This window comes from Rhopalosiphum padi, chromosome 1, assembly GCF_020882245.1.
Source record: "Rhopalosiphum padi isolate XX-2018 chromosome 1, ASM2088224v1, whole genome shotgun sequence".
Classification (NCBI taxonomy): domain Eukaryota; kingdom Metazoa; phylum Arthropoda; class Insecta; order Hemiptera; family Aphididae; genus Rhopalosiphum; species Rhopalosiphum padi.
This window is the reverse complement of record NC_083597.1, coordinates 33250489-33259192: the sequence shown is the minus strand read 5'-3', so window position 1 is coordinate 33259192 and position 8704 is coordinate 33250489. Positions and strand designations below refer to the sequence as shown.

Genomic DNA, 8704 nt, shown 5'->3' with positions numbered 1-8704 from the left:
TTTGTGGTAACTGTGATAATGTTTTAGATCGAAATATCCAGCTTTTGAAATATATATTTCCCGTCAACAGTTTTTATTTTTCGACTATTTATATTTATTTATATTGTATTTAATTTAATATAAAGAAAGCTATAAATTACAAATTGTAAGTCAATATATGAATGATGAGTGATGTTAAGACGACCATCTACAAGTGGAACCGTCTTATCGTCGCCAAACCATTATGCAAACCGTCTGACATGCTTTTCGTGACAGACTCCCTAATGGGCAATTTTAAATTTAACGGATTTGTAATTATCTTGAAACTATTTTTAATATAGATAATAGATATACATCAACTGTTGACTATCTTCATTAAACGAAATATCAACGACTGCAGGTAAATATCATATAGCCATATAGGTACTCATTTCACGTAACGAATGCGTTTGGTAAAGTTTTTTTGAAGGCACATTTCAGTTCATCCGTTGATTTCAAGATGAATACATTTACAAAAATAACCAAAGAACTTGCAGTTTTGATTTGTTTAATTCCTTACAAACGACTAATCTTAGTCTGGTTAAGAAAAGTGGTGATATGGAAACAAAAAGCGTTCCGCCGTTTTAAAATCGAATAATTTTAGAAATAGTCGAACAATATAACGTTCCAACGAACACTACATAATTATTGGACGTTAACTGAAAATACAATTCATCGGAAAGTATTATGTAGGTACTCATGCTAAAAAAATAGGTGACAGAGGATATTTATACAGCCTTGAGAAAAATAATTATACTTACATTGTATGACAATTTATTAAATTGAAGTAAAAACCAAATACAGCTCAGAAATGTAAATTATACTAAAAGAAATTTATATAGTGCCAGGAGAAAGGCAATGCCAAAAATACCTATAAAGTTTTTTGGACGTTATAATTTTTTAAGTGAAACCAAATGTATGACGAGTAGAAACCGACAATTGTCTTAAATATAATATTAAAGAAAAGGCTATTATTATATTCTACTCGAAAATAAACTTTGAAGCTATGTGTAAAATATAAATTGTTAACACGGATGATAGATTGAACATTTACGTATTGAGTAAAGTATTTTTGTGCAACTTTTCACTATACATGGATACATAAATGGCCATAACATTTCTTTGTAATTTTGCATTTTAAAAAATAAACATGTATTTTTTATATTGAATGGTTTAATAGTATTAATTAAAAACAATCATCCAATAATTTTGTTTTTGAACAAAAACGAATCATCATAGATTTAAAAAAAAACAATACACAACATATTATGCGATTTCATTTAGCCAAACTCAAAATTGATTGGTTTTAGGTTTCATGTTACACAAAATTATTGGAGGGGGGGGAATCTAAATATTTGGTTTCACGGAAACATCACCTTGTTTGGGTGAATTTTATATATTTAATTTAATAACAATCTACTAGATATGCTACAGTCATATTAAAGTGTATAATGTTTAGACTAATTGAACTAATTTTAAAATAGTATTACATCTAAGAGCTTTCTGAAATGTATAGACATTCGTTGCTTTATTATTAAAGAAGTTTAAAACCTTTTTGACCACTTATTTGGTGTAATATATTAACTAAAGAAATGTATATACCACATCACAGACAATAATATTAAAAATTATATTTAGTTATTTTCAAATAATTACCCTTATATTTCACTTCACTAACATCATTAAAATTATCTGTAAATGTATTTTATTAATATAAGACAAAGTATTAGTTAATTAAACTAGTTTAACGTAATTGTACCCTAATATTATTTTAGACAATCAACCTAAAAAATTAGTAAATATAGATAGGCACCATTGACAGATGTACTTGCATTTTATAATTACAATTTTGAATTATAGTAAGCTACCGTATGGAGCACAATTTGTACTTATAAAAAGTGCATAATATGGATACAATACTGTAGTTGTTTGAAGAATAGCTATCAATAAACATTATTTATTGGTATTTTAACTTGTTACATTAGTGTGTCAAGTCCCGCATTGGGTGTTTGGTTACGAGGATTCATAAAATATTGTTTTATTCTTTTTTTTTTTTTAATAAACGTTTTTAAGATAACTACAAGGTATAGAGATAGAATAACTTGTCGCCATACATAAAATATAATTATTGAAGGTTTTAAAAATAAAAATAAAAAAATATTACAATTTATTATTATTATTATTCGCATATATATTGATACCGCTGTACTTTGATAATTATTATTATATTATTTTAATATGGCTGCATGAAAAACAAAAGATAAAAAACTAAAAAACAAAGCTACATAACTCATAAAAATTCTAAAACATAATCTCTAGTAATCTATAGTTAACAAACTTATGACCTAACCTAGGGTGGTGGTCCTTGCTATGGCGGTTGGTCACGTGACGTAAAACCAGGTCTATAGTAACAAGATACAAGCTTTCATCACTGAAACTAAATTCATCTCACAAAATCAGTGACACTCTTTATAAATATGAAATTATTAGAACAAACCTCTTTGACGAAACAGTTCGATGATGAAGCTATTTATAAACTTTGTCAATATTAACCAGGCTTAATCTAATTTAACCTAACCATTCCCTCATAACTCCCTTCAATAATGTAAACCATAACAATTATTATTTTTATCCTTAAAAATAACTCTAACCTAACCAAACCTAAACTACCCTACCTATCTCAATAAATTCACGCTATTTCTTTTCTATGAGGTCATTGCCTACACTCGAACTAACCAAACATTTAAGACTAAAATAGTTTCTATATTTAAGATCGTAAAAGTCAATGCTTATAACCCTGTCTAATATTCTTCAAGGAAGTATATTATAAGTACAATAAAATTATTATCTTATAAATTATAATTGCTTACCCTCGAATCCAAAAACATCTTTTAGAATATCTGTTAAATTTTAAAACAATTCATTAATTTTAGAAAATTATGCTTGAGTAGCATAAAAAAATCGATTATTTTAACAGTTCAAACATATTAAATAAAAATATAATATCGTATTAACGATTATTATGAAGTGTCTAGATTACTATTGATTCATTAAATGTTTAGAAATGGTTTTTGAAATCAATTATTGGCGTATCAAACTGTTACATTCGTACAGTTTCAATTATAAGATAAAAAAATTATAGTATTACATCTAATACATTTTTATAATTACTTTAATAATTGATTAAATACAATAAAAAATTAGTTATATGTATAATTATATAGTAACCTAACCATATAAAAATTATAATAAAATTATCAGAAGTTAACAGGTAATATTACAGCTTATTAGGAATCATATTATAATTTTTTATATTTGTCTGAGTGAATATTTTTTATCAAAATTTAAAGAAAAAAAAACAAAAAAATTATAAAAAAATCTATTATAAACTAAATATTTAAATTATCGAATACTCTAAAGACCTATATGGCTATTCAGTTGTTCTTGGTTATTTAGATGTACAATAATCGATTTTTTTAAAAACACGATTTCTATTTTTCCTTATTTTTTTTTTTTTTTTTTTTTGTTTTCACTATTAATTTAATAAATACTGGAAATTGTTTTTAAAAATTTATTTATGAATTTAATTTACTTTCAATTTTTGAAAGTATTAACTAGATTCTATTTGTTATCAGAATCCACAATTAAGTAATATAAAATTAATAAAGTCATCTCTCCGCCGCTTAGAATCTATAATAGAATATATTATTGTATATTTTGTGCATTTAATCAGTACTTTAATTATAATAATTTTGTTAAAATGTTATTTTTTTTTTATCTAGTCGAAAACAATTAAAAATAATATGAAATATTAATAGAATAATGATCTAAAATAACACACACACACATTTCAATATTTCCTAATAGCTATAACAATTTATAAATACAACAAATATACTTCAAAATATAAAACAACATCAATCAACAAAATATCCAAGGTTACTGATTTTGTAAATGTATCATTTAAAATAATGTTCAGAAATTTCAACCATAATTTACGAATAAACAATATAAAATATCAACTTTAATACTTAATATTATAACTATTCTAAATTTCTTTTATCTACTAATAATAAGTTAAAAATATTACATTTGCAATCGGCTGAAAAAAAATACATTTAAAATCATTAGTGATATACTTATTTTACACAAGACCTACCTTATAGACTAAAATTGTATTCATGAGATAAAATAAGATATAACCATAAGTCCATAAGATTCAACTAGTCCGATTCTTTTATACATATTTTTTAAATTTTACCAATTTAATTAACTTTATAATAACTAGATGTGCAAAAAAGTATTAAAATTGTAGTTTATAGGTACCATTAATTGTAAGTTGCTTCACTGAAGCCAAATAAAATTTCAAAGTGTAAAAAAAAATATTATTTATTAAAACTTATTTATGAACTACAGCTATATTTAGGTAACATTTTCGTTCCTATAATTTAATATTGTATACAACATTTTAGTATTGTATATTATTATATATAATACTTAAAATTAAGAAAAGTTTTATGTTATGTTTATCTCCAGCCAATGGTAGAATATCAATAACTAATTTTGGTTTCTAGATAATTTTATAACAAAATGAAAAATCTATTGATTATCAATGCAAAAAAAATAAAAACATATTTTTAATATTAAATACTTAAATAATTTATATAATACCTGCATCTTGTCTGTGAGGGTTGGTTGGAATATCTGAAATCACAAAAATTCAAGAAATAGTATAAGTTATATATGAATTTTAATACAATACAAATTAAAACTAAAAAAAATAATAATTAAAAAAAAATATGACCATACTTTTGAAGTCGTCGTAATATTTACTGAATGCAGTTGCTGGAATAATCAAAATTGGAAGAACATTGATTGTAATAGTTAAAAAATACTTGTTAAAAATATTCATTTTAGTTATTTGATATGTGCAAAGAATAACAATTATATTAACGTTAAATAATGAAATGATAATAATAAGAGATCTCGAGTTTTCGACTTCTTTTATAATCGACTCCTTCCTAACTCAACCTAAAATAAAAAAGAATAAAAAATTAAAAAATTATGTGTAACAACAATTAATATACTTTGACAGCAAAAAAAAAATTAAATATTTGTTTTCTGCTTTAGGCAATATGTTATACTATTCTTAACCTATTAGACGTTATTTCTTAAACTTTAATTTTTTTAAACACATGTGAAAAAACAATATTTATTTAATAAAACAATATTCAAAACTAGGTTAAAAAACAGATAACAATTTATAAAAAGAAAATTACTATCAAATAGTAATAACGCATTTATGTACTATCTGTGAGTAGTATATTACTATTTTATTTTATATAGACATTATCGAATTCGAAACACAATGTTAATTATCCCAGCGAAAAAAGTGTGACGGTGAGATCCGCACTCCAGTACCCCAAGTTGTAAATTTGTACATCAACATTCCACTAGGTTATATAATTATTATGACATAAGGAAATATAAATATAAACATTTTTCTTTAACTTACTAGGAAGTTCAGAATTCCAAACTTTAATCCGGGCACTGACGTGGCGTCACCCCAGCACCCCGGCGGGATTGGTAAATTGAGTCCCAAATGACCCTAACTCGGTAAATGTAGTCCCGGGAAAAAACAGGTAGTAGGTAAATTGAGTCCCGGGAAAAACAATTTATATGCATTTAAAATTTAAAAATATGCTTGCAAACATGCACTAACGTCAGAATATGCAAAAATATGCACTATAAATTTTTTATTTGTGATTTGTGGACAATTATTGACTGCATGTATAAGATTTTTTATTTTTTTTTTATTAATTTATATGTATTTGTAATATTTTTAATCATTATCAATGAAGTTTTTACTGGGTACATAACACATATATATATATAATAATAGTGATAAATTTTAATGATAAAATTATTTAAAATTAATTTGTTAATAAATTGAGTGTAAATGATTATGACTATTGTCTTATTAACATTTTTATTATTTTTTTCAAAACAAATTTTATTTTTAGCTTAAATGATTTTGACTAAATATTGTTTTATTGATTTTTTTATTATATTTTTCAAAAAATGTTTGTTTTAAATGTAAATGATTATGACTATTGTTTTATTAACACTATTATTATATATTTTAAACCGTTTTTATTTTATGTGTTAATATACTGCAAGAATAATATTTTTTTCCAGCAATACGAGCGGTATTATTTTTTTGTAGGAGTTAATACTATCTTTTGTAGGAGTTTATAATTCCCCATATAAATAGCTTAACATAAGTCAAAATATTTACTTACTACCAATTTTTTCCCGGGACTCAATTTATTGCTTTCAAAATGTATCAAACTTATCTCGGACTCAATTTACCTAACCCCCACCCTGGTACCCTTAAATATGATTTGATTGATTCGAAATTTTCACAACATTGTTTAACCATTTTGTTATCAAATGTAATCCAATATTCCAGATACCTAACTAGTTTAACTTTAATCAATTAAGTATCATTTTAAGTGATGACATAAACATCGTAATATATAGGTAGGTACGTACGTGCAGTGAGGAAACCAGAATTTTAGTACCGTGGGTCTTTTATTATAGTTTAATATACCAACATTTAATATAAGTAACTATAAAAATTTAAAATTTACATACAAACTTTGGTATTATTAATTAATTGTTATTTTTATTTGTTACTTTAAAATTGATATTTTAATTTAGTTTAGTATTTTATTTTAGTAACAAATTTACCTGTAATATTTAAATAATTTTGAGTATTTCATATTTTGAGAAGGATTTATCTTTATATATATAATTCTACTGTACGTGTGTATGTTACTTAACTCCTCATAAACGGCTGAACCGATTTGAATGTATTTTTTTTATGCGTTTGGGTGATGCCCTGGATGGTTTAGATTCACAAATCAACCCGATAAAATTAATTATTAATGCGTCCCTACATTCTTTTGTTTCTCAAACTATTTGGAAAAAATAATTTTTTTACCCTTTTATTTAATAATGAAACCACCATCAACTTTTGATTTTCAAATGGCAACCTAGCTTTATTTAAAATGTACTAAATTAATAGGGTTACTTTTTTTTATATGAAATTTATCGTTCAAATTATTATTTTTTTAGAGCGAGATATAGCTTTTCAATATTAGGTGGTTTCAGTGGCGTGCACAGGGTGGGGGGGAGTTAGGTGTTATATACCCCTATTGACTTTTTTTTTGCTGACTTTTGGAAAACAAATTATTAGATATTATAATTATTACTTGTTATAAAGTCATTGCTTTTGATTATTAGTATTTAGTAATAACTAATAAGTTATTGCTTATAAACTATATTTATAAAAATTAATAGGTACATTTTGTTATAATTATATACTTTATGTTCTCTCATTCTCTGCCTATTTAATTTTATAATGCAATTTTTACAATTTTCCACGTTTTAAGATTTTTTTTTAAATAATGTGTGTTTTAATGAATAATACTACTTAACTAAACTAAATTTATCATCACATAATTATGTACTATGTTTACTGGGAATGGATTATTTAAGATTTAACAATGGTAATTAATTTGATATATAAAATCTATATAGGCACATACGTAACTTATTTCGTTTAAGTATAAAACACATGCGTGCTTGCCTTGTGGGCACAAGTTTTTGTGTTCAGACTATGTATAGATCAAATATCTAACCTATTTCCAATCTTCAACAGGCCATGGTTTACTCAAGTGCAGATGGTGCACTTGCGCTTGGCACCCAATTTCTTGGGGCCCCCGGGCTCCGTAAGTTGTAGAAAATTATTTTTTTAGATTAATTCCACAAATTTTTATTTTGTAAAATGTAATACCAATTGTCAATGTAAAAACTTTAAAATCCTCGTCACTCACTATAAAATTATATTATTAACTTTAATTTTGATAATAGGTAAATTGAGTTTAATATTACAGCTAACTGTATAAAATTGATTTCGTTGAACGCAAATTTGTTATGTTTTACGTTCGTAAGAGTGTAAGACAGAGAATAGAGACAAGTTGTCTTATTAAAATATAGCCATACAGTTTGTATGGCTCAGACAGCACAATACACTTGCTAGTATGACGTGCTCTTATAGCTATATATATTATCAAAAAAATATATCACTAAATATTCTTAATGACATTACAATCGAATTCAAATTTAATACAAATACACTCATAATAGTGATCCATAGTTAATGTATAGCAAAGCGGTACCCACTTGCCTATACCTTTTTTCATTAGTATTTCAAATTTTGCATCAGACACTTAATTCATTTTGATAATAGGTAGTTAATTAATTTAGGTGGCTTTTTGTCGATATAAATTTGTCAGATACCTACCATTATTATACACAAATTTACGGTTGGTAGTTTGGTAGTGTGGTACGATGTTTTTCTATCGAGTGGTATTTTGTCGGATTTTGATGATGGTGTTTTGACCACGGACTAAGCACTAAGATAATATAAGGTATATCTTAGCACAGAACAATAATCTTAGTCAGTGGTTTTGACGAATGGCCTTTGTCGTTATCACTTGGTTTTATTTCGGGTGGTTATTAATTGTCGAACGGCTTTTTGACGTGTTTCGATAATTTGCGCTACAGATATCTGTGTATCTATCTCATCAGTGTCACGATTTAAGATATAATTACATAT

At 25.0% G+C, this 8704-nt stretch overlaps 1 long non-coding RNA gene across 1 annotated transcript; it reads right to left on the bottom strand.

The window, feature by feature from the left end:
* Positions 1–1674: 1674 nt before the first annotated feature.
* LOC132932356 (uncharacterized) lies at positions 1675–5030 on the bottom strand. Its single transcript, XR_009662859.1, has 5 exons — positions 4828–5030; positions 4690–4722; positions 4109–4120; positions 2889–2918; positions 1675–1710 (listed from the first exon to the last, which is right to left on the bottom strand). It is a non-coding gene; the product is annotated as an uncharacterized LOC132932356 (long non-coding RNA).
* Between the last annotated feature and the right edge of the window lie 3674 nt (positions 5031–8704).